At 40.2% G+C, this 27,889-nt stretch overlaps 1 protein-coding gene and 1 pseudogene across 2 annotated transcripts in view; one reads left to right on the top strand and one right to left on the bottom strand.

Annotated features, from left to right (window-relative positions):
* Positions 1-27,889, top strand: part of ANAPC10 (anaphase promoting complex subunit 10) — a 225,128-nt gene that overhangs the window by 158,866 nt on the left and 38,373 nt on the right. The gene's annotated exons all lie outside the window — the stretch shown is intronic.
* On the bottom strand, positions 8,129-9,268 carry LOC112826100 (farnesyl pyrophosphate synthase pseudogene; annotated as a pseudogene).

The following is a 27,889-nucleotide window of genomic DNA, read 5'->3' as shown; positions in this document are numbered from 1 at the left end:
CCCACATCGGGCTCCCGGCTCAGCGGGGAGCCTGCTTCTCCCTCTGACCCTCTCCCCTCTCATGCTGTTTCTCTCTCTCTCTCTCTCTCTCAAATAAATAAAATCTTTAAAAAAATAATGCTCAGTCATGCAGAAGGACATATTGTTCAGTGGCCTCTTTAGATGCAGTCAAGGAGGATAATGAAAAAGGTAGAGTCTCTTAGAATCAAGAGCCATAGAGAAAAATGGACTGAAGAATTATTTCCAGGAAGTATAACTAGAGCCAAATCTAGGAGCATTTCCTCCCCACAGAGGAGGCCTTTGCAACACTTGCCCAGGGGGTTTTAGAATTGCTATTGGTATATATATATATATATATATATATATGTATTTATACCAGGGTCCTGGGATTGAGTCACGCATTGGGCTACCTGCTCAGTCGGGAGCATGCTTCTCTCTCTCCCTCTGCTACTCCTCCTGCCTGTGCACTGTCTCTCTCCCTCAAATAAATAAATAAAATCTTTAAAAAAAAAACATTGATAATAGCAGTATATATATATATATATATATATATATATATATATATATATCTCCATTCATCTGTCGATGGACATCTGGGCTCTCTCCATATTATGGCTATTGTGGACATTGCTGCCATATATATACATATAATGAAAGATTACTCAGCCATCAAAACAATGAAATCTTGCCATTTGCAATAATGTGGATGGAGCTAGAGGGTATCATGCTAAGTGAAATAAGTCAGTCAGAGAAAGACAAATACCATATGATTTCACTCGTATGTGTGATTTAAGAAACAAAACAGATGAACGTAGGGGAAGGGAAGGAAAAATAAAATAAGACAAAAACAGAGAGGGAGGCCAACTATAAGAGACTTAAATATAAAGAACAAACTGGGGGTTGCTGGAGGGGAGAGGAGTGGGGGGGTGGGGTAACTGGGTGATGGGCCTTAAAGAGGGCACATGATGCAATGAGCACTGGGTGTTGTATGCAACCGTTGGATCACTGAATTCTACCTCTGAAACTAATAATACAGTATATGTTAACTACATTGAACTTAAATAAAATATTTAAAAAAGAGATTTGCTATTGGTATGTTACTGCTGCGCATCTCTCATTCTTCCCCTTTCTGAAGAGTGTTTGTTACTGTTATCTTATTCCTGAGCCACTATTACATCTTAACCATATAACTTGTGTTTCAGTCCATATACCTCTGAAGAAAGAGTAGACACACCCAGATGTGGAGTGGAGACTGTCAGGAGATCCTGGGCTTCGGATGTGCTTTCATAATTACATGAGATTTTGCATGTGGAGAGGATGAAAGCAATGATCCAGAGGGTAAACTGTGGCAGACTGTGTATTGTCCCCCCTTTATTTATCCTCCCCTTCCCTCAAAGAGGATTATTCATACTCACCCATTGCCAGATGATTTGTGGTTACTCTCCCCACCTGACCCTCCCACCATGGGAGGGTATATTTTGTGGAAACAAGCAAAGACCACCCAACTGAGAATAAACAGAGGCTATTTATTCAGAGTTTGCTGTATAGCAAGGCAGTCAGCCTCCATCACTAGCATTTGGCAGAGATTCAAAGGCAGGCAGGGGAGTAGGAGAGCGATTTTACAGTGGAAGAAAGGGAAGGCTTTTCAGGTATGCTGATTGGATGTTGTTGGCATGGGGAAGCGGGAGGCAGATCCTACTCGAAGTGGGGACTGTTATGTGATTGGTTTGGGAGCATATTTGGCTTTCTCTGGTTGATCCTGAGTTGGAAGCAGGGGCAAAAATGTCTGGCGGTCTTTGACCAAGTCCTGACCATTTTGGGCCAGTTGCTACAGATGTTGTGGTTTGGCTTCCTGGGCTGGTTGCTGCCCAGGTTATGGGTCAAAGTCATTGCACAGGTCTGGTCGTTATTCAATTGTATATTCAGACTCTCCACTTTGTCTCATTGACATTGAGCTTAGCAGTGGGACTTCTGTGGCCAATAAGAGGTGAGTGGGCATCATATATGTCATGTTTGAGCAGGTGTTTGACTCTGGCCCTCTTTTCCATCTGCAGGGAGAATGGCATACCCCACACAGGGGCTGCTTCTTTGGTCTATGTTCTAGAACGTGAAGACTCACGGCACAGAGCCACGGCCTGCACATTGTCAAAAACAGCTGTAGTAGACCTGAAGTCCAGGTGAAATGCTACTGTTTTATAAGCTATTATCAATTGAGATTCGTTGTTTAGGCAACACAGCTAAGTAATACTGTCATCCTCTGGTTTGGATCAGAGAGACTTTGATAAGGGGATGGTTCTGCTTTAAGGAAAATCTAAATAAAAGGTTAAAGGCGTGTTTTTCTACATACTAAGAAACAATATGTCTGCACCAAATAATAATAATACTGATAGGAGCACCCGTTAAGCATCTGCCTTCGGCTCAGGTCATGATCCCGGGGTCCTGGGATTGAGTCCCGCATCGGGCTTCCTGTTCAGCCAGGAATGTGCTTCCCTCTCTCCCTCTGCTACTCCTCCTGCCTGTGCGCGCTCTCTCTCTCTCAAATAAATAAATAAAATCTTAAAAAAAAAATAATAACACTGATAATAGCCGCTGATACAGGCTGGCCAGGTCCGAGGACCCAGCGGGGATCCTGCAGGACCAGCCAAGAGGGTCCTTGGCGTCACACAGGATGGCAATCAAACGCAATCCAAGAGGAAGTGAGAGCAGAGTTTATTGAAGACGCAGAGAGAGTGCAGATGCAGACAAAGCATATGGGATACTTAGAAAGGAAAGAGGAATGAAGAATGAGTCTTGTCTTTGCTTGGGGCCTGGGGTTTTAATTGAAGATTATGGTCTGGTGCATGTGTGTTCTCAGCCATCCAGGAACAAAGATGAGTGTTTGTTCCTAAGTCACTTATGCCCTGGAGTCAGGGGTCTTGGTGAGTCAGTGGTCTTGGAAAATGTTCATGACGTGACGACCCTGCCTGGTCACTCCTTAGATGTTATCTGTTGTGCTGGAAGACTCTAAAGAAATCATTAACTCCTTGACCTTTACCAGGAGGACATACATTATCTGTTCTATAAGCCAGGTCCTAGCAAAAATAGAAGCAGGAAAAGGAGCAAAAAAGCAGTTCTTCATGGGGTCCCTTCCATTTCCCTGTCTCACAGTGACCATCTATAGTTAGTGATTTTGAAATCTGCATGTAATGATATGAAGACAATGTTATTCACCAGAATTCCTCTTTAAAAAGGAGAGCTGGTTTTGCTAGGAAAATACTGCAATTACTGATAACGGGGAGACAGTGAAGTTGGAGGCATGGGCAGGGTCACTCTTAGTAAGTGAGGCAGCGTTTTGGTTGTTGTTGAGCCAGACAGAAAGGGGACTAGGAAGAGAGGAAGACAGGACATGGAACCAGAGAGGTGATGGGAGACTGCAGCACCCATCTCGAGTACATTCCTCATTTCGAGTACATTTGTGCAAGTTATGCAATACCTGGGTCCGGAAACTTGGTGAGACTGTGAAGGGGCCAGGCTTCCCTTCATATGGACATGCTGAAGTAGGCTGGTGGGTGCAGAAATAGAGAAGTAGAGATCATTAAGGCCTTGAGCCGCCAGAAGTTACAGGAAGTTGTAGGAAGGGCTTTTAAGCAGGGGTTAGAGAGTTGGGCCAAATTCAACCAGATTTCTAAGTTTTAGAGGGCTCCTGCTGATAGATAAATGATAGTAAGAAACACCCATAAGAAAATATTATTCCCATTTCACTGATGAGGAAGTTGAGGCACATAACGATGACATAACTTGCCTCAAATCACACAGTAATTTGAACAGTTGGGATGAAAGTATAATATGAATTCTCCAAAGGCTATGCTCTTTGGTCTCTGTTATTATGGTCTGTGCTAAATTTAAGTTTTGATGATAAATTTATAGCATTTCAGAAAATTTTTAACAAAGGTTATTAGGGAACTATGAAATTCTAGCAATGTGCCATTTTTTTTTTAAGATTTATTTATTTATTTATTTGGGAGAGACAGCAAGAGAGAGAACGAGCAGGGGGAGGGGCAGCGGGAGAGGGAGAGGGAGAATCCACAGGCAGACTCCCTGATGAGGGCAGAGCCTAATGCAGGCCTGGCCTCTATCCCAGACCCTGAGATCAAGACCTGAGCCAAAACCAAGAATTGGCTGCTTAACCGGCTGAACCACCCTGGTGCCTCTGCATTGTGCCTTTTTTTAATGGATTCAACACCTCTTTTTTAAAAACCATCCATTGTTCATGTTACTTCTGGCTTCATACCCTTTGGAGGTGAAGGATCAAGTCCCAGGCCCTTGCCAGGGCACCGTCTGACCTGGGCCCCCAGGCCACATCTCCGGTTTCAGCTCATACCACACTACGCCTCTGTCTGAGTTCCAACTGTACGGGCTTCTTCAAAGCCACCACTGTATTCTTGCATTCACCTCCACCCCCTTGTCAGAAAAGAGAACAACAACAACAACCAAAAACCTTTCATGGACCTAAATCCTGCTCATCTTTCAGATTCTAGTGTGAATATTTCTTCTTCATCGCAGCCTCTCCTAACCACCTGCCTGCTTCCCTTCCAGTTTAGGCCATGTCCTCTTGTTACCTGTTCTCATCGCTCCTGGTCCTGCTCCATTGTCAGTGCTTGTCTTTGGTTGTGGCTATGAATCTCTGTGTTAATAATATAATCTCTTGTTGTCTTTTTTTTAAGATTTTATTTATTTGAGAGCGAGAGAATGAGAGAGAGAAAGCACATGGAGGGGGAGGGTCAGGGGGAGAAGCAGACTCCCCGCCGAGCAGGGATCCCGATGTGGGACTCGATCCCGGGACTCCAGGATCATGACCTGAGCCGAAGGCAGTCGCTTAACCAACTGAGCCACCCAGGCGCCCTAATCTCTTGTGTTAATGAGAGGTAGGGGAATTATAGGGATTACCAGGAAGAGTGATGGCCGCCAGGTTCAAGCTTCACTTCTGCCATTTATTAACAGGAAGGGCCTGGCCCTGTTAGTTAAGATCTCTCTGTCTTCCTTCCCTCTTCTGTATAATGGGCATGGTACAATAGGACCTACTTCTGGGAAAGAGCTGTTTCTCTACACTCTTACACAGAACACTTCTGACACCAGATGTGTGTGTGTGTGTTTCCACAACAGTACAGTTAACTTCTGTGTAGAACATCTACTGGATGTCCTACAGTTTAACTCAATTATGACACTAACTGCTTGGAGTTAGAACAAACCTCACACATTAAGGGTTCAGTCCCACAAGACTGCCCCACTTCAGATACTGAAAAAATGGTGGGTTCCGGGTTACCCACAACTTCTGTTGGACTTGGCTACAAACAGAGGTTCCCATAACACTCTCCTCAGGTTTGATATTTTACTAGAATGGCATACAAAACTCCAGGAACATTTACTTACATTTCCTAGTTTATTATAAAGGATACAGATGAAGAGGTGCATAGGGTGAGGTCCAGAAGGTTCCTTGAGTGCAGGAGCTTCTGTCCCTGTGGACTTGGGTCTGTCATCCTCCCAGCACATGGATGTATTCACCAACCTGGAAGCTCATCTTTCTCATCTCATCTTTCAAGAGTTTTTATAGAGCTTTATTATTCAGCTCCCTACCTCAACCCTCTTCTTGAAGGTCAGTGGCTGAAGCTGAAATTTCCAAACCTTTAATCATTTGGTCTTTCTGGTGACCAGCCCTATCATGAGGCTATCTGGGACTTCACCCTAAGTCACCTCATTTGCATAAATCAGGTGTGACTAAAATGACTTGTGGATAACAATAGACACTTCTATCACTTAGGAAATTCCAAAGGTTTTAATGAATTCTATACAAAAACCAAGTTTAACAAAGGTTGCTCTTATTACCTGTATTACTCAGGATATTACAAAGGTTTTAGGAGCTCTGTGATAGGAACTGGGGAAGAAGACCAAATCTATATATCTTTTTTTTTTTAAGTTTTTATTTTAATCTCTCAATGCGCACCAAAAGTGCCCTCCTTAATCCCCATCACCTATTTCACCCATTACCCACCCACCTCCTCTCTGGTAACTTATCAGTTTGTTCTTTTTAGTTAGGAGTCTCTTTATTGGTTTCTCTCTCTCTCTTTCCACTTTGCTTGTTTGTTTTGTTTCTTAAATTCCACATAAGAGTGAAATCGTATGGTATTTGTCTTTCTTTGGCTGACTTATTTCACTTACTATTATAGCTCCATACATGTCATTGCAAATGGCAAGATTTCATTCTTTTTTATGGCTGAATAATATTCCATTGTATATATATACCACATCTTCTTTATCCATTCATCAGCTGTTGGATACTTGGGCTGCTTCCATATCTTGGCTATTGTAAATAATGCTGCTATGGGGTACATGTATCCCTTTGAATTTGTATTTTTGTATTCTTTGGGTAAATACCCAGTAGTGCAATTGCTGGGTCATAGAGTAGCTCTGTTTTTTTTTTTGAGGAACCTTTTGAGGAACCTCCATACTGTTTTTGAGGAACCTCCATACTGTTTTCCAGAGTAGCTGCACCAGTTTGCATTCCCACCAACAGGGTAGGAGGGTTCCGCTTTCTCCACATCCTCGCCAACACCTGTTGTTTCTTGTTTTTGAGTTTAGGCATTCTGACCAGTGTGAAGTGATATCTCATTGTAGTTTTGATTTGCATTTTTCTGATGATAACTGAAGATAAGCAACTTCTCATGCATCTGTTGGCCGTCTGTATGTCTTCGGAGAAACCTCTGTTCATGTCTTTGGTCCACTTTTCAATTGAATTATTTGTTTTTAGGGTGTTGAATTGTTTAAGTTCTTTATATGTTTTGGATACTAACCCTTTATTAGATATGTCATTTGCAAATATCTTCTCCCATTCATTAGGTTGCCTTTTATTTTTGTTGATTGTTTCCTTCTCTGTGCAGAAACTTTATTTTGATGTAGTTCAATAGTTTATTCTTGCTTTTGTTTCCCTTTCCTCGGGGGACCTATGTAGAAAAAAGTTGCTATGGCCAATGTCAGAGAAATTACTGCCTGTGCTCTCTTCTAGGATTCTTATGGTTTCAGGTAACACATTCAGGTATTTTGAATTTATTTTTGTGTATGGTGTAAGAAAGTGGTCCAGTTTCTTTCTTTTGCATGTTGCTGTCCAGTTTTTCCAGTACCATTTGTTGAAGAGACTGTCTTTTTCCCAGTGGATATTCTTTTCTGCCTTGTTGAAGATTGACTATATAATTGTGGGTTTATTTCTGGATTTTCTATTCTGTTCTATTGATTTATGTGTCTATTTTTGTGCCAGTACCATACTGTTTTGATTACTACAACTTTGTAATATAACTTAAAGTCCAGAATTGTGATGCCTCCAGTTTTGTTTCTCTTTTTCACAATTGCTTTGGCTATTCAGGGTCTTTAGTGGTTCCATACAGATTTTAGGATTGTTTGTTCTGGTTCTGTGAAAAATGCTGTTGATATTTTGATAGGGATTGCATTAAATGTGTAGACTGCCTTGGGTAGTATAGACATTTTAACAATATTTGTTCTTTCAACCCATGAGCATGGAATATCTTTCCATTTCTGTGTCATCTTCAATTTCTTTCATCAGTGTTTTATAGTTTTCAGAGTGCAGGTCTTTCACCTCTTTGGTAAAGTTTATGCCCAGGTATTTTATTATTTTTGGTGCGGTTGTAAATGGGATTGTTTTCTTAATTTCTCTTTCTGCTGTTTCATTTTTAGTGTATAGAAATGCAATGGATTTCTGTGCATTGATTTTGTATCCTGTGACTTTACTGAATTCATTTATCAGTTCTGGTAGTTTTGTGGTGGAGTCTTTAGGGTTTTCTATATAGAGTATAATGTCATCTGCAAATAGTGAAAGTTTTACTTCTTCCTTACCAATTTGGATGCCTTTTACTTCTTTTTGTTGTCCGATTGCTGTGGCTAGGACTTCCGTACTATGTTGAGGAGGTGGTGAGAGTGGACATCCTTCTCTTGTTCCTGACTGTAGAGGAAGAGCTTTCAGGTTTTCCCCATTGAGGATGGTGTTAGCTGTGGGTTTTTCAAATATGGCCTTTATCGTGTTGAGGTATGTTCCCTCTAAATCTACTTTGTTGAAAGTGTGTTTTTTTTTTTTTAAGCTTCCACAATTTATTGAGAGGCCCCCCTCCCCGCCCACGCAGTCTCTAGGTCACTTTTTCCTCTTGTAGATCTTGTGTGCCAGTGCCAGGAAGATGGCCGGGGGCAGGGGCGAGGCATACTGCTCAATGAGGCCCATAAGGTGGTGGTGGCTGTCTTCCTCATACTGCGTGAACACGGCGGGCAGGTTCAGCTCCTCGTACAGCGCCTTCACCCGGCCCACCTTCTCCGCCTCCTTCTGCAAGTGATTCTCCTGAAGGAGTTGACGCTGTTTCGGAGAGGCCTGCTGCAGACACTGAACCACCAGCCAGCTGCATCTGTTGTCCTGGATGTCTGTGCCAATCTTGCCTGTCACACCGGGGTCCCCAAAGAGGTCGAGGTAATCGTCCTGAATCTGAAAGAACTCCCCCATCTCCAGCAGGATCTTCTTGGCATTGGCATGCTCTTTCTCCCCATCGATGCCCACCATGCACATGGCAGCTGCCGCAGGAAGATAGAATGAGTAGAAAGCGGTCTTGTACTTGACCATAGGTTTGTACCTCTTTTCAGTGAATCTGCCAAGATCCACATTGCCCTGGGGGGCTGTGATGAGGTCCAGGGTCTGTCTGATCTCGGTCTGATAGGAACTCTGCAGGAAAAGCTCAATCAGGTTCAGGTAATAGGGCTGCTCCCGACAGCAGAGCTTCAGCAGGCTGTAGATACCCGCTTCCAGAAGCAAAGCATCATTGATGGCATCCAAACCTATGCCTGGCTTCTGATACCAGCAGATCTGCCCTCGTTGGATGATGGATGAGTCCATGATGTCGTCAGACACCAAGAAGAAAGCTTGAAGCAGTTCCACACACCAGCCCACAGTCAGGGCCCGCTGGAGACTATCGACCTCCTGCTTCCTTGGCTCTACCAGCTCCTGAAATGCTATCAGCACAGTCAAACCCTGCTGGTACTTGCCTCCAATCGCATTGTACTCCAAGACCTCCTTGAGCCGGGCAATGGCATCTCCCATCTCCGGGTGGCCAACGCCATCCTCGATTAGCACCTTGACAATCTGGGAGAAATGCTGGATGAAATCCTGCTTTGCTTGGGCATAAGCGTCCAATTTCTGGTCTCCATTCATTCTGAGGGAGGAGTAAAGTGCTATGTTCCTGGATGCTGGCTCTTCCTACTTTGTTGAAAGTTTTTATCATGAATGGGTGCTGTACTTTGTCAAATGCTTTTTCTGCATCTATTGAAATGATGATATGGTTCTTATACTTTCTCTTACTGATGTGATGTATTGTGTTTATTGATTTGCAAATATTGAACCACCCTTGCAACCCAGGAATAAATCCCACATGATTGTGGTGAATGATTTTTAAAAATCTATTGTTAGATTCAGTTTGCTAGTATTTTGTTGAAGATTTTTGCATCTATGTTCATCAGAAATATTGGCCTATAGTTGTCTTTTTTTGTGTGGTGTCTGTATCTGGTTTTTTATCGGGGTTATGCTTACCTTGTAGAATGAATTTGGAAGTTTTCCTTCCTTTTCAGTGTTTTGGAATAGTGTGAGAAGAATAGGTATTAACTCTTTTTAAAATGTTTTGTAGAGGGGTGCCTGAGTGGCTCAGTCAGTTAAGTGTCTGACTTTTGATCTCAGCTCAGATCATGATCTCAGGGTTGTGAGATTGAGCCCCGAATTGGACTCTGCATTGGGCATGGAGCCTGCTTAAGATTCTCTCTCTCTCTCCCTCTCTAAATAAATAGATAGATAGATAGATAGATAGTAGATAGATAGATAGATAGATAGATAGATAGATAGATAGATAGATATTTGGTAGAATTCACCTGTGAAACCATCTGGTCCTGGACTTGTGTTTGTTGAGAATTTTTTGATTACTGATTCAATTTCTTTTCTGGTTATCAGTCTGTTCAAATTTTCTGTTTCTTCCTGTTTCAATTTTGATAGTTTATATGTTCCTAGGAATTTATACATTTCTTCTAGGTTGTCTTGTTTATTGTTGATTTGTTTCATAATATTCTCTTATAATTGTTTGTATTTCTGTGGTGTTGGTTGTTATTTCTCCTCTCTCATTTGAGATTTTTATTTATTTGGGTCCTTTCTCTTTTTTTCTTGATAAATCTGACTAGAAGTTTATCAATTTTGTTGATTTTTTTCAAAGAACCAGCTCCTTGTTTTTTGTCTGTCTCTTTTTTTTTTTTTTTTTTTTTAGTTTCTAGATCATTTATTTCTGTTCTGTTTAATATTTCCTTCCTTCTGCTGGTTTTAAGTTTTGTTTGTTGTTCTTTTTCTAGCTCCTCTAGGTGTATGGTTAGATTGTCTATTTCAGGTTTTTCTTGCTTCTTGAGATAAGCCTGTATTTCTATAAACTTCCCTCTTAGAACTGTTTTTGCTGCTTCTAAATGTTTTGAACAATTGTGTTTTCATTTTTATTTTTTTCCATGTACTTTTTAGTTTCTTCTTTTATTTCCTGGTCGACCCATTCATTGTTTAGTAACATGTTATTTAACCTGCATGAATCTGTGGTCCTTCCAGATTTTTTCTTTTGGTTGACTTCTAGTTTCATAGCATTGTGGTAAAAAAAGATGCATAGTGTGACTTCGATCTTTTTGAATTTGTTGAGGCTTATTTTGTGGCCTAATATGTGATCTGTTCTGGAGAATGTTCCATGTACATTTGAAAAGAATGTGTATTCTGCTGTTTTAGGATGGAATGTTCTGAATATATCTGTTAAATCCATCTGGTCCAGTGTGTCATTCAAAGCTATTGTTTCCTTGTTGATTTTCTGTTTAGATGATCTGTCCATTGATGTATGTGAGGTGTTAAAGCCCCTACTGTTACTGTATTATTATCGATTAGTTCCTTTATGTTTGTTATTAACTGTTTTATGTATTTGGGTGCTCCCATGTTGGGTGCATAAATGTTTACAGTTGTTATATCTTCTTGTTGGATTGTCCCTTTATTATTATATAGTGTCCTTTGTCTCTTGTCACAATCTTTGTTTTAAAGTCTATTTTGTTCCTCATAAATATTGCTACTCTGGCTTTCTTATGACATCCATTTGCATGATAAATGTTTCTCAGTCTTCTCATTTTCTATCTGTAGGTTTCTTTGGGTCTAAAAAGGGTCTCTTGGAGGCAGCATATAGATGGGTCTTATTTTTTTATCTATTCTGTCACCTTGTGTCTTTTGATTGGAGTGTTTAGTCCATTTACATTCAAAGTAATTATTGATAGATATGTATTTATTGACATTGTAGTACTTGTTTTGTGGTTGTTTCTGAAGACTTTCTCTTATGGTTTTCTTGTTTCTTTAGTGATATATTTTGACTTCTTTCTTTTTATTATTTGCATATTTATTAGTGGTTTTTTATTTGTGGTTACCATTACAGTAGTATATGACATCTTCTGCATATAGCAGTCTATATTAGGTTGATAGTTGTTTAAGTTTGAACCCATTCTTTACTCCTCTTCTCTCCATGTTTTAGGTATAAGGTGTCATATTTTACATCCTTTTATGTTGTGAATTACTTGACTGATTTTTTACAAAAATATGAATTTTTACTGCTTTTTTGTTTCCTACCTTCATACGGTTGTTTTGTCCCTTCTTTCCACTCAGAGTCCCTTTTGATATTTCTTGCAGGGCTGGTTTAGTGGTAATGAGCTCCTTTAGTTTTTGTTTGTCTGGGAATCTCTTTATCTCTCCTTCTATTCTGGATAATAGTCTTGCGGGATAGAGTATTCTTGAATGCAGGTTTTTTCCATTCAGCACTTTGAATATATCATGCCACTACTTTCTGGCTTGGAAAGTTTCTGCTGAAAAATCTGCTGGTAGCCTTATGGGGTTTCCTTTACATGTAACTGTCTTCTTCTGTCTTGCTGCTTTTAATATTTTTTATCACTATATTTTGCCATTTTAATTACAAATATGTCTTGCTGTGGATCTGCTTTTGTTGATTTTGTTGGGGGGGTTCTCTGTGCCTCCTGGATCTGGATATCTGTTTGCTTCCCCAGATTAAGGAAGTTTTCAGCTATTATTTCTTCAAATAAATTCTCTGCCCCCCTTTTTCTTTCTTCTTCCCCTGGAACACCTATAATACAAATGTTATTACATTTGATGGTGTCACTGAGTTCCCTAAGTCTATTCTTATTTTGCATAATTCTTTTTTCTGTCTTTTGTTAAGCTTGTTTACTTTCCATTACACTTGTCTTCTAGGTCATTGATTTGTTCTTCTGCTTTTTCCAGCCTGCTGTTCATTCCTTCAAGCATGTTTCTCATTTCGTTTATTAATCCCTTTATCTTTGCTATGTTATTTCTTATCTCTGTGTTAATGGTCTCACTGATGCTCTTCACTCTTTTCTCCAATCCAGTGAGTATCCTTATGATCATGGCTTTAAAATCTCCATGAGGCATATTACTTATATCCGTTTCATTTAGATTTCTGGTTGTGGCCTTGTCCTGTTCTTTCATTTGGGACAAATTCCTCTGTCTTCTCATTTTGTCTACATCTCTGTCCTCTTTCTCTGTGTTAGGAAATTCAGCTATGTCTCCTGTTCTTGCGAGTAATGGCTTTATGAAGAAGAGGTTCTGTAGGGCCCTGCAGTGTAGTGTCCCTTGTTCCCCAGGGCCTGGTGCTTCTGGGAGTGACTCCCTCATGTGCTGTGTGCATGCTGCTGTTGCATCCTGGCCTCTTTATTCTTCAGGCCAGTAGTCTGCAGAGGCTCTCTTTACCCATTGTGGGCAATGTTTGGTCCCTATCTTGAATGTGGCTCATCTTAACTAGGTGTGCTCTGGTCTGCTCATCAAATAAGACCTATTGCCACTGCACCAGAACCAAGGCCTTGCAAAACTCCCTGGTTGGGAGACATGTTGTTGGCAGGAGTTTGGGCTGGTCTTCCAAGGGAGGGGGCCCACCATGCTTGGACTGAAGCAAGTATGACCTGGAAGGGCAGTTCCACCAGAGCGTAGGGGGGCTGGGCTTAGTGTAAGCAAGTTAGGTAGTGGTTGTGCTGGTTTCTGTAGGTGACTCTGTGTTTATGCTGATGGGTGGGGAAGGGAAATGGCGCCAGTCTGTTCCTTTGTTCCTGGAATGGTCTCTCTGTGAACACTGCCTCTCTGGAACATGGTTCAAGAAGAGCAAATAACCTTCCCACTGTGTGCCCCCAGGCAGTCCTCAGATCACTGTTTCCATGCTGTATGGCCGTTGGATGTTTGTCCTGTGTTTTCTCCAAGAGTAGCCCCAGTACCCTCCAAGCTCCCCCAGAGCCAAGCCTGGTGACCTTTTAAACTCTAGGCTTTAAGGCCCTCTGGTTGCCAGAACTCAGGAAATTCAGGCCCTCTTGCTTTCCAAGCCAATTGCTATGGGCATTCATTTTCCTTGTGTGTTCTTCCATGTGTCAGTCTATCTCTCACCTTTTCTGTGACCATAACTCCCTCCCCACTGCAGTGGCCATGATCTTTCTCCATATCTCATCTGCACACTTCCTACCTTCTTTGATGAGGCTTCTTCTCTACCTTTAGTTGTGGAGTTTGTTCTGCCAGTCTTCAGATCAATTTCTGGGGTATTTAGGATGATTTGATAATTATCTAGTTGTATTTGTGGGATGAGGCAAGCTTGGGGTCCTTCTACTCCACCGCCATCTTCCTTCCCTAGAATCCAAATCTATATTTCTTATTATACACTACTTCATATGCATGTTGTGAGAATTAAATGAGTCAGCTCTATAGATGTATAAAGGGGGATCACTCTTAAATTTAAATGAAAAGCAGACTGTCAAAATAGGTTACTTGGGGGTAGGGCAAATTGAAAGATGAACTGGATATGCATAAATACATACATGTACACTTCTTTTTAGTGTTGACAGAAATTAGTAGGCCCAGAGATAAACAGATTGAAAATATCATATTGTAATACAATTTCTTCTTTGTGGCTGAATAATATGGTCATTAAAGCACAAGTTAAAAAAATAGGTTTTAGGATCCACTGATCTACTTGATGAATTATGTGTAATTATTGCTTGCTAGCCAGCATGAACAGGTTATTGCAGTTGAAGGTCAAAAACTTAAAATAATAAAGTCAGTTAAGGGAAAACATATTGATAGTGTCCAGAATGCAGTATTTTATCTGTTTAAAAGTGTGAGCCACATGATACACCCTAATCTATCTATATTGGCTAACCTCATTTCTTGTAGTCCACAGATACAGCCTTTGGCCTTCCCAGAATCGCCAAAACAATTTTTAACAAAAATGCTGTGGGACTTACCCTACCAGATGTCAAGGCTTATAAAACTTAAGTCTGTGGTGCTGCCACAAGCTTAAAAAAATAAGCAGTGAAACTGACTAGAAGACCCAGAAAAATATGTGTGCATATGTAGAAGCCTGGAATAGGACAGAGGTAACATTACAGTTAGTGGGGTAAGGACTAACTACTTAACAGTTCTGAAATAATTGGTTATCCATATGAAACACATAAAATCACATTGCTATCCCATATAGCTACAAATATAAATTCCAGATTTATTACAGTGGTAAAAATGAAACAGTTCAAAACTTTTAAAAGAAGACATAGGAAAATATCTTTATGACATGTAAGAACAGATTTCTTAGATAAGACACAAAAAGCATGGATGACAAAACAAAAGCTTGATGTATTTAACTACATTAGTGTGAAATTTTTTTGTATAGCAAAAATAACCTTAGTAAAATGAAAAGATATGCTACTAGATAGAAGATATTTGCAACTGCAAAGATATAGTGTATATAATATATAAAGAATTCATAAATCAATATTGATAATCAATTCAACAGAAAAATGAACAAGCCATATTACCAGACAACTCACTAAAAAAGAAAACTGAATTACCAACTGACATATGAAAAATCATTAATTGGAGAATTGCAAATTAAAATGAGATCCTTTTTTGTACCCATCCATTTAACAAAAATTAAGAGTGTCACAAAGCAAATTTTGGTGGAATTTTCTTACGGGAAAATAAATTGGCACAGCAGTTTGCAGAAAATTTTGCCTATATCTAGTAAAGCTAAAAATGTTTATACCATGACCCAACAATTACACTCCTAAGTAATATATCCTGGAGAAACGTTCATGCATGTGCTCTGTATCAATCTGGGTTCATCTTTGAGGAACAGAATCTATTCTAGCTCATTAAGCAGGAAGGCATTTATTAGAAGTAGTTTAATGGCTTTAGAATTATTGAGAGGGCTGAAAATTCTAGGTTGTGCTTCCAGGAATGACTCCCCAAGATCGCAGAACTGGGTCAACAAAGGAGCTCTTGCTCCTCTGCGATCAGGAAGCTGCTGGTTCCAGAACCAGATCCCTGCTGCCAGGTTCAGTTAGTTGTCACAGCAGGTAACTGTCATAATCGGTAAATGACCATGATCAGAAAGCTGCTGCTTTTACCACTGGATCTAGATCAATGCCATGCCTGCGATGATCACATCACCAAAACGGATAACTTGCTCTGGCTCTTGACACCTACAAAGCTCATGACTAGCCACCGGGACTCAGCCAACACACAGTCCACGATCACACTTGCCAGTAGAGCACACAGAGACAGCAGAAATGTGGGTTCTGCCTCACTTCTACCTCCCAAATTTGGAGTTCATCTGATTGGTAGAATCTAAATTGCTTCCAGAACCTAGTTGTAAAGGTAAAGGGGAATTGTTTTTATCTGTCTAGTGTCTGCATGTGTGAATCTCCATCTGCAATATACTGGGTTGTACCTCTGTGGTTATTCAACACACCAACATGCTCTTCTTTCCTGACTTAGATCTTCAAACAAACGCAGCAAGACAAAAGCCTAACTTATTTTTTCTGTCACTCGTACAAATAAGAACTTGCTCATCTCCACCCTAATAGGGGAAAACTAAAGTCCCCTCAGTCCTTACATGTAATTCTGGGAGTTGTTCATTCCTTCTTTATTTCAGTTTATAATTCTATCTTGATATCCAGTGACATATGAACTAAGTTGTCAGGCATTTGAATTTTTATGAGGTTTGTTTTCTATATACATCTTATTTTCTGGCATACATCTCTCTTAAGAAATTCAGGGTGACTGACACTCCTTGTTCACCAGGTCCTATCAGTCTGATGTCATCAATGTAATCACGAGTGTGACCTGGGGAAAGTAAGATGATAAAGAACTCTGTGACTAGAGCTGGAGAGTTAATTAGTCTTGAGGCAAAATGGTAATGGCACATGCCTATCCATGTGCAATTGAAGGGCTTCTGTTGTTTCCTTCTTACTGAGATAGGGATAGAGAGTTGCTAGATCTATAGTTGCTAATCAAGTGCTTAACAGTCATTCCCAAATTAAGCTTGCGTTATGGGCTGAATGGTTGTATCCCCCCAACAGTCATATAATGAACCAATAACCCCCCAATGTAATGGTATTAGGAAATGGGGCTTTTGAGAGTCAGTTAGGTTTAGATGAGGTCATGAGGGCGGAGCCCCATAATGGGATTAATGCCCTTATAAGAAGAGGAAGAGACTAGAGGTCTCTCCCCTAATGTGAGGATCCAGCAAGAAGGTGGCCCTCTATAAACCAGGAAGAGGGCTCTCACTAGACCCTGAATCCATGGTCACCTTGACCTTGGAATTCCCAGCCTCCAGAACTGTGAGAAATAGATGTCCGTTGTTAAGCTACCCAGTCTATGGTATTTTTTTTATAGCAACCCAAGCTGACTAAGCCAGTTTGGGTTAATCCACTATTGTTCTCCGAGAATGATTCTCATTCTGTGTCTTCTGCACAACCTAAATAAGGGAGTTAAAGGGGATGTGAAAAGAAGCCTCCTCCTCCTGTCTTTCAGGTCTTTGATGGTAGCACTAATCTCTGTGATTCCTCCTAGAGATTTGGTATTACTTTTTGTTTTCTACTGTGGTAAGGAGTGGTAATTCCAGAAGCTTACTCTTGGTTTTCCTACATATATAATAGCTATCAGTCCATGGGTCAGGAAGTTATTGTGAGAATTCTTCTAGTTGGCATTTTTTTTCTTTTTTGTTTTAAGTTTTATTTAAGTAATCTCTATACCCAATGTGGGGCTCAGACTCAAAACCCTGAGATCAAAAGTCGTTTGCTCTTCTGACTGAGCCAGCCAGGTGCCCCTAGTTGTCATTTTTTCCAAGCCTGCATACAGGAATAGGGAAATAACTACAGGATGTCTTGAAGAACATGCTGGACCCCTTGGGAGATGGGCTTGGATCAAAATTCCATTTATCACTTGACACCTATAAATCCCCCTTCTTAATAGTTGGCCACAGTGGTGATATAGAGCCCCAGGAATTAGCATTTACTCAGGGCCGGCATGTGATAATTCTTTAAGTAAAGATATGGGTAGTTACCTTTTTCCAGGGTACAGTTACACTATTAAATGTCAACAGGAAGGCTAGGTGGAATAGTATTAGTATGGACTTGCAGCTGTGCCTTGGCTTTCTTCCTCAGGTATTCCTGGCTGCTTCTTCATTCGTGGGGCTCTGGTGCTCAGACCTGGGAACTGGGTGAGCAACCTTGATTGTCTATCATTTTCATTCAAGTCAAGTCTCCATTTATCAGCCAAAGAAGTTTTTTTGGTTTTGATGGGAGAAATATAGAATAGATCAAGCCATTCTGACTATCCCTGGGGCCCTGCTTTCTATTCAGTAGGTCTATTTCTTTGATCTCAGGTCCTTACTTATTGCCACATGGTTTCTGCTGGTCTGAGATGGCCTCATCCTTATTAAACTCAGGATTCTATTTCTGGGAAAACATCTACTACCTTGATCTGTAGCCTGCAAAAGAATGACACCACAGTGGTTTCCAATGTTTTGATAAAGAGAGGGTCCTCTGAGCCCCTTCAGGGCTCACAGCTAATGGGTGGGTAAGACAATCATGCATGTTAAGTTTTCCCCAACATTCCTTTCTCCCCAAATCTCTGCCTTCTATCAAGAAATTCTTAGTGCCTAACTTTATCTAGTGTAGGCTACCATTGAGTTCAGGTTCAGTTCAGGTTAACTAATTGAGCAAACACTTTAGATTATTTCCAACTCTGAGAACTGGAATACTGAATCCAGAATCTCTAGTAAATGCATCCATGTTTATAAATTTAGCCCGAATGATCATCCTCAGAATTCATTCCCATAAATCTCCAGATTTTTATTACCAAAATTTAGCAAAATCTTAGCACTATTTTGCTATCTAAGTTTTCTCCTCCTTAGTCAAACTTTGTACTTACATGGGATCTGACTCCTTGACTAGAGTGAATGAGGACTAGAAGAGTGAACCATAAGAAGATTTAGCATTTCTTGCAAGGTAATTACTGCAGGTGCAGTGCATCGGGTCTTTAAACATGACAGATTTATCTGACAGAAGTGGGAGGATGACATGTGCTAGACTGGAGAGCTCAGCGGGGCTTGTATGTTCAGATACTCAGACATCCAAATCCATTCAAATGTCCCATTTCAATTCATAGTGTCCCACTCCCTCCGAACTAATGTGTTTTTATATAAGAGGCCAAGTGAGGCTGAATTTAACCTAAGTTGTATTTTGGCAACCTGTTGCATCTGATTTTTAGTTATATCTGTCCTGCAGGTCCAAGAGGTAAGGCGTTCATTCACGGCAGCCGTTCTCAGTGGTTCCTGGGCCAACAGTATTATCATCACTTTGAAACTTGTCAAAAATTCGCATTCTCAGGCTCCACCTTAGATCTACTGAATCAGAAACTCAAGGGATGGAAGCGCCTGGGTGGCTCAGTCATTAAGCGTCTGCCTTCGGCTCAGGTCATGGTCCCAGGGTCCTGGGATCGAGCCCCACATCGGGCTCCCTGCTCAGTGGGGAGCCTGCTTCTCCCTCTCCCACTCCCCCTGCTTGTGTTCCCTCTCTCGCTGTGTCTCTGTCAAATAAATAAATAAAATCTTAAAAAAAAAAAAGAAACGAGGGATTTGGGATCCAGCAGTCTATACTTCAGCAAGCCTTTCAGGGGATGCTTATCCATGGCATAGTTTAAGGACCATTATTTTAGGGCACTTATAAGAGTTCTCTGATCCTCTGTGCACCGAATGAAGAATTTAAAATATGGAGCTTGTCCTGCTCCTCCTCCTCATTAACTCTCTAATGCAGCTAGAATTCGGCAGCTCACCCCACAATTTCTTTTGTTTCTCATTCCTCAGAAGGTGTTGTGTTGCAGCGAACTGTTCTGCCAAGCCTTCCACTTGATAGGTATTTCATTCTTGGCAAACATAATTCATCATCTGTTGCTAATGTAGTTATCATAGCTTTCAAACCCACCCAGGTGAGATAACCATTTCCAGCAGTCCATTTCTTTGAAATTCAGTTGCATGCAACCATACCTGATAACTAATGACCTAATCTTTTAGAATTCCATTGCAGGGAGCAGAATCTGCTTTAGCTAGTTTAAGCAATTGACTTATGACTGACAGAGAAGGATCTAGTTCTTTGGGGACATGACTTTAATACAGAATTTGGCAGCTTCTTTAGGAAAAAAATACATCACAAATACAAAATTAGGTATGAAATTCAAAATTTATTCATAATGACAAAAGAAACTGCCACAAATTACAAATTCTAAAAAGCTGACATTTACCACAAAGATCACAAAATCCAGAAAGTAAAATAATATTTTTATTAATCAAATACTTAATGTACCTTTACAGTATTTTTTCTACATTTTTTTGCCTTATACACTCTTTGGTTGCCTCTTTACTTGATAATAATTTTGTAGTAGCACTTTATAGAGAGAAGAAAAAGACAATTTAGCCTTTCTTTTGTTGTAACTGTAATTTTGTTTTATTATCTATAGTTTAGAAAATTTCATTTTTATGACTCATTATTGATAATGCCATGTATGTTTTTGGAGTTATTGTCAAAATTGGGAAAACCCCTGTCAAATCTCTCTCTTATATGAACTATAAAATTTGGAACTTTTCTACAACTTATCTTCCAGATCTGTCAACTTTAAACTTTGTTCCTTCTCCACTACTCACTCTTATGGTGGTGGCATGTAGGATACTTTCTGACTGCAATATGAACTCCAGATCTGTCCCCGTCCTGTCACAAAATTATGTCTTTTAACCCAATCTAAGTATATATCCGCCTCAGTTTTAAGGAGATCCTTAACTGGATCCCCAAAATGCCTAAGGCTGCTCCATCAACCCTAGAAACAAATGCAACTGAGGGGAATTTTGAGTGGGAAGAGATAATGGCCTTAATTTAGAGTAAAGTATCTTACTGCTGCAATTTTTATAGAAACACATACCAGCCATGGGCCCCATGCAATGAGGATCTCCAAAGCTTAAGCTTTGTAGTAAACCCTCCTGTAATGATAGGGATTCACTGAAATCATTAGTCGTTTGAAAAAATAGACTCTTGGGTGAGCTTTCAGGTATGACATCCAAAGTCACAATACAGAAGTGATTGCTGAGGCCAGCTCTTCTATGATCAGAAAGCTGCCACCCATAGATGCAAACCACCACTGCCCTGAGCAGGAAGCTGCCACAGACAGGAAACTATCATGTCATCAGGAATCACTTGCTGCCAGTTGCAAGCCCACAGCAGGCCTGCGACGATTCACACTGACAGAATGGATGCACTCTGCCCTGCCTCTCAAAGCTCACAAAATGACCGTGCACTCGGACCCCTGCCGTCTCCGTGTAGAAAAATCCGGTAGCTCTATGACTATGCGGACCAACTGCAGCAGCCTTTAGAGTCCAGCTTACTTCCATGCTGAAAGCCTTTCATGATTGCCTTTGCTCAGCCAAACCTGAATGTCTTGTTGTAAGGGGGGGCTGATAGATGTAGTTTTTAGCTTTTTAGACACTGATTTACAGAGGGACGCCCAAGAAGGAGCACGGAATAGATATTGCTCACCAGTGTATTGAGTGCAAAACAAGACGCGGAACAATAAGCTAACATTTATTGAATACTTACAATGTTCTCATCCAAAAAAAAAAAAAAGTGGAAAGAAAAAAAAAACCCTCACTGTTAAGCAAAAAGAGAATCGATAAGTAATTAAATTGGTTATTCATATACTGAAATGCTATTCAACAGTTGAAATGAATGAACCAGAGCTATGCGGGTCAAGAGGAATATCTCTTACAAGTATAATATATTGAGTTTATAAAAAGCAAGTTACAGAATGATTCATAAGAGTGATACTGTTCATATAAAGCCCAAAGCAGAGAAAATCGATACAAATAGATACGTATGTAATAAAAGTATCAAAATGGGAATAATCAACGCCAAATTGAGGATGGTGGCTCCTGAGTGATACACGGAAGTAGTGGTGACTGGAGTTCTGGGATTGTGTCCGGGTGTGTTGCTGCACAGCTCAATCCCAGGGGACGCCCTTCACATAGAATGCAATGTGCTAACTTCCGTGGGAATCATTCACATTCCATTTTAAGAAGTACGGTGCCTTCTGCACAGTAGTTGCTGAACATGGCCTGAGTGTACTGGGAACGCTTTATCGTTTTTAAGGTCGGTGAGATGAGTATGCCAGGATTCATTTTAATATTCCCTATAAAGAAAGGTTTTATAATATTCTATGGATTGTAATACAAAGTTCTAATTCCATCTATGAAATTCTATGTAACCTGATCTGGGAAAAATCATCTTTCAGACCTATGAATTTGATAGTCGAGCTCCACTTTGTAGTTCTCGTTCTTAGGATTTCATACCGGAAGACTAGGCACATACCTTTTTTCAGTGCTAGTCCTCATTTTGGCAGTTTTTTGGCAGTGACAGGCCAAAAAAGGCTAAGAGAGCAAACAATATGTGATAAGTGATCCAGCTTCTAATGAAAATTTTTAAGAACTGACTCATGGCACACTTACTAAGCACTTTAAGGTCATTGAGTTTCACTGGCATTGCTGCTTGGACTCAGAATTCTGATAATTGAACAATAATTTTTAGTTGAATTTTTGTTTTTTTGCACCACCATCTAAAATACAACAGCAATAATTATTACTAACATTTATGCAATACTTAGCAGGTGCTAGGCACAATCCTAAGTGCTTTATATATACACTAATTCACTTAAAACTCACACCTATTTTAGGAGATAGGTACTGTTATTATCTTCATTTTATAGATGAAGAAATTGAGTAATAAAGATTAAAGAATGTGTCTTGGGTCGCATGGTCAAAAAAGTGATAGAGCTGAATCCAGGTAGAGCTGATCCAAAAGCATGTAATGTTCCATTTCTAAGACTTCTCTAAGTTCTCTTTGCTAGCTCTTCACTCAGATGGTACGAAGTAGATTTGCTTCTTTCCCTTGACCCCCACTTTCCAGATTTATGTGCCTTAAGTATTTAATACTGGAGAAGACATAATTTCCATCCATGGAAGAAAGCCATTCTAGAATATCAAGTTGAAGATTAGTCAGTAGATGGAAAGAGGAAATTCTAATTATTCTGGGATTCAATAAAATTTATACACACCCACACATAAATTCTCTTTCAAATGAGGATTTCTGAGTATTAATTTCATATTATTCACATTGTCTGGTGAATATAGCCTTTTTAAAAATTCCAAGCCTATCTCTCATTCTGTTTTGTGGTTTGTATAGTTGATTGTTCGACTACTTCTGAAATTACTCCCCAAAGCTACATTGAGGAGCCCACCTCAAACATTACCATCTAGTACCTTTGTCAGAGAGAAAAACTTCTGGCAAGTAGCAAAGTGTGTTCATGGAAATGTTATGTTTTCAAAGAACAAACAGATATAAACAGTGAGACCTTGGGTCCTAGGTCAAAGATTTGAAGTATCTTGAGCATCATTTTCATGGGTGTGGGTCAAAGACTTTCTATTTTAATAGCTCATTTTAGAGAGGTTAAAAATGATTTCTCTGAATGCTGACAGAGAAGGAAAACTCACAGAGGCCCTTTGCACTCAACCCTGGCCCAGCAGCAGTAGCTGGTGGGGGGGGGGTGGGTGGTTTAGAGGTTGCTGTGGCAATGACCTGTATTACATAATGCCTCCCATCTGTCCACAGATGTGTGAGTTTGCTCCCATGTTTAATTAGATTTTTATTACACTTTCATACAGCTCCAGCCCATCTGCATTTGCCAGCCTGGGTGCAATTTCTAAAATACCTAAGCCATTAGTTATTCAATATATGCAGATATATATTGAGATATGTTCTCTGACCAAGTCCCTTGTGCCATTTGGGTAATACTAACACCCATTTTATGGATATACTACATGGAACTGGTAGGGTAGGCACTGCAGGCCTCTTGATGACTCCAGTGATGGTGACGGTAATGACAATGATGACAATGGTGATGTCTGTCCGGATCAGCTCAGTGCCAGAAGCTCTAGATGACAGTTAGTGTTCTGTGGTTAGCATCTGCGATCCCACTCCAATCCACTCACCACTGGATCTACAGAGAGAGCAGACAGAGGACAACAACAACGGCAACAAAAACAAAACAAAACAAAAAAGTTCACAATGAATTTTAGTTTGTTTGGATTTCTATAATAAAAATACCATAGACTGGGTGGCAGAATGGAGGGGTTCTGGTGAGCACCCTCTTTAGGGTTGCAGACTGCTGACTTCTCTTTGTACGCTCACATGGGGGAGAGCAGAGGGAGGAAGCTCTTGTGACTCCTAAAAGAGTGCTCATCCCATTCACGGGGCCTCGACCCTCATGACCTCAGCTAACCCCCATCATCCCGCAAAGGCCCCACCTCCTAACACCACCACATTGGGAGATAGGGTTTCAACGCATGAATTTTGGGGGACACAAACATTCAGTTTATAGCAAACTCTATGTAACATTTTTTTACTCAGAGAAGTGTTTTAAGCGTATTGTTCTTTGCAACCCCATCAGTAGTTTGGCCTTGAGAAGACTGGAACAAGAGTTCTCCCATTCTGACACCAGAGATAAGAGCACCCTCATCAATCTGAGGTGTCGCTACCATTTATAGTTTGGCAAGCCCAGTATTAGAGTGAGACCACTTTTACTCTACATGAGAAGAGCACTATGTCTATCTTGCTCACACCCCAGCTCCCAGCACCGTGCTGAGTACGTGGTAGGCCCTTAATAAATATGTCCCGAATAGATGACGGAACAGATATAGATTTTTATTGGGTGTGTCTTTTCCAGCTGGCTCATAGTTACTGAATGCTTGCTGACTGAATAGATTTCTAGCCTACTGTCAACTTTAAATTTTGTGGTAGAATTTTAGTTAGTCATAACCATCATTTGTCATGAAAACACAATCTTGGAACCCCTCTGAGAGCCTGAGAAAACTTTCTGTTGCATATTAGAGATTCCATGCTGGATAATAGTGGCTTTCTTAGGCTGAATTATTCATATGGTTAGTTGGAAAGGTCTGTGTACTAAAGCTGGATGATTTTCATTTTTTGATTTAGGGATAGGATTTGTAGGAGACTAATTTTTTTTTTTTTTTTTACTTAAACTGAAAAAGCTTTTGGGGTTTTAATATCCATTTCTGGCAGCTTGCAATCAATAGATGGAGTATCTCTCAGAGTCCCAGAAGCAACTGTTTCATTCAGATGCCATTTGTGAATATAATACACTTTCAGGTTGTTTGTTCCAGTTGAAAATGTGTTTCGCATATATTGGAAGGTCAAGAAATCATGTCCCCTCTTTTGTATTTTAGCATGTGCAAAATTCATCTTGGTGTTATTTCATTTTTATTTAAAAGGAAAACAACAACATTGAAGATCTCATGAAATAGCACTCATCTGGCACATCGGTCCCTGGCTTCCTAGTTCCGATTCCATGCTTCTGTGCCAAATCCAGTCAGGAGGGGAGGAATGGTTTGCAGGTGTCATGGAATTCCAGTGTTTCGCTTGCATTGGGTAACCCTAGGAAGGAGAATTTCCATACATGTAGCCAACATTGATTTGTCCAAAGAAAGCATCCTTGAATCTCAGGCTGAAAAATAAGGTATTTGGTTGTAAGAGAGGATGAACCCAGCACTTGGTAACCCAGCAGGAGAGTCTGCCCTGAGTAACTGTGATTATTTTCACAGGCAAAGAAAGAGACACGTGAATATCATTTTCAAACCTCTATCAGACTAAACACACCAACCAGAAATGCATCTACCTACATCATTTTAAAAGAAGTCCAGTGGGGCCTTGACAGCATGTGAGCTGTTTCCATTGACCTTCTTTCACTGAATGTTTCTCACACTTATTTGCTCTCTATTTTCATGTTTATAAAATGTGTTCCCAAGCCCTTTAGGATAAAATCAACAATAGTGCCCAGGGCCCCAGCTAAAGATTCCCAGTGGGAGGGTCTGAGCCTTTTGTTCGGGAGGATCTAATAGAGTGCGAAGCTGACACAGAAATGGGAGGACCATTCAGCGAAAATTAAAGTCTTTGTCCCTTCATTAGTTGAACTTGAACTTCACATTTCTGAAGTTCTGCTAGGTTACTTTTTCTAAAATTCTGATTTAATCAAGGTGAACAGGGAAGCTCATTAAAATCTCTCTCTTTTAAAGAGATTGCAAAAACTCCCATTTGTTTGGTACAGCTAACAGTCCTGATTTTTTTTAATGAAATTTTTGAGAAATTGACTTGACTCGCAAGTGTACATTATTCTTAATCATTAAAGAGGTTGTTGTTGTTTTTAAATTCTGAGAGAGACTTCATTTTATTTATCCATTTTTTGACTTTCTCAGCCTTATTGGGAAAGGTGGAAGGTCAACAGCTGGACCTTCATGTGATTAATGAGCTAATGTGATTAAATAAAATTTATTTATTACCTTTTGTTTGGGGGAAACATGAATGTGGGAGGAAACTTTTGACAGTAAGTTTTCTGATTGATCTCTTCGCTTTCATATCAGACTTGCTATATCCTCTTTCTAATATGAGCTCATTTCTTGCTTTCTTCGGTTGGCAGAAAAAAAGGTGAGAATTACTAAAATGCAGTGATTGAGAGTGTGTCAATAGGTGGCTTTGGCATTTCTGTGACCTGATCATACAGTTTTGTGTATTTCCAAATTGCAACACACACATATTACCAAAGCCAGTGAAACTTTGTGAGATTCTGATACAACAGATTCTCAACATGAGGTAGTATTTTATTTTATTTTTTATTTTTTTCTTCTCTTTGAGAATGGAAATTTCTCTTCTTTCTCCCTCCCTCACTGCTCCAATCATAAACACATGATCACAGTCTTTCCCTATTCTCTTTCAAAGTGAAGAATGGTGTTTTTTGAGCTTTTATTATATTTTTTTACATAACACAGAATTCCCTATATTGTCTCTGGATGTGCAATTTTTTGCTAGTCTAGCAAGAGGTAATAAGGATTCCATAAGACCCTCTGATTTTAAGTGAATTAAACATGTCGTAGGCTGTTACTGTTTTCTTACTCTGATCAGAGCTGATATTTAAGGTGATGACAGTGGATAGGGAGAATGAACTATGAACATGCCATTGGGTAAACGGACATCAAATTCAGATTTTAAAAAGTGCAGTTCTATGCAGATGCTTACTTATCCTAGGCCAAAAGGAAGACAAAAAACCCAACAAACAAAAAGCTTCAGAAAATGCTTGGGGGAATATCTATTATCTGCCCAGGGCAGAGTGCTGTGGGAATAAAAAGGAGAATAAAGCATAAAGTCTGATCTCAAAGAACTTACTTTTAATGGGGAAGAGATAGTGGGCTATAAGCAACTGCAGCAGGAGGCAAATTCTTCCATTTTGTAGGCCTCTACTCTGATCCTACCCAGAGGCTCGCACATTCAGATACCTAAAGGGAACATGCAGGTAAATAAGATTAGTGAAACCAATGAAAGCGGTAGCTAATGGAAGGACTTACGGTCATTGTAAAGGTAGCCTTTGCTTCTCAGTTCCCTCTAATTATTGCCAAGTGGAAGCATGAGACCAGTGTTGCAATGTCTTCTAACTTTTCAAAAGAAGCAGGAAATTGATCTTTTTTGGATGAAATTTCTGAATTTTTAAGTGTCATCAGATAACAGTTTTTAAAAACATTGTGTAGGGCAAACAAAACTCATTTGTTGGCTCAGTCCAAAACTGCTTTTCTCCCTGTCTTCTGGTTGACCTCATCCATTCCCATGGGACTTATGCCTAGAACTTCAAATCAGATATGTCTTGATAGCCATCGGTGCTAGCTGATCCCACTTGGGTAGCTTTTGGGGATATCTCTGGTCTCTCCACTGTTAGCCTTCCTGCTCTGAGGAAGTGTTGGTTCAAGTAGCATTGATCACGATGAGGCTGGTCTGCAAGAAGTGTGTATAGAATGTCGAAGGCATGGAAAGGAGACACCTGCATTTGCATTCCGAGTGACAAAACACTGACCTCAACCCCAGCTTGGGCTCACAGGACTTGGCTGGGAAGGACACCACTTTTGCTCCAGGTACTGAGGAAGGGCCCGTGATTCTTTAAGCACCCTCTGACCAAGGTTGGTATTCCTAAGATGGACCTCAATATTTTCATGGTTAAAAACATACGGATCACTCTCAATTTTCTCCAACATGCTGAACTTCCCCGAAGTCGACTCTGCAAATTCTGTAACTCAGAAGTTACAGTTAATAAATCCCAAATCTTCAGCCTTCACCTTTTTCATGAGCTGTAGGCCTGCTGCACACATCTGTCACTGGACATGTCCAAAATAGGATTTTAAAAATCTCTCTCCAGTATACTCCTTTGGTGTTCTCTCCTCAGTGAATGTTATCCCCAGCCCCGTTCGTGCAATCAAGAAGTGCCATTCTGGATTGTTTTCTCATTTGCATACCTAATCAACAGTAGGTTCCAGGGAATTTT

The sequence above is a fragment of the Callorhinus ursinus genome, unplaced genomic scaffold (assembly GCF_003265705.2).
Source record: "Callorhinus ursinus isolate GAN/ISIS: 27379988/994484 unplaced genomic scaffold, GSC_fseal_2.0 scaffold4, whole genome shotgun sequence".
Taxonomy (NCBI): domain Eukaryota; kingdom Metazoa; phylum Chordata; class Mammalia; order Carnivora; family Otariidae; genus Callorhinus; species Callorhinus ursinus.
This window is presented reverse-complemented; position numbering and strand designations above follow the sequence as displayed.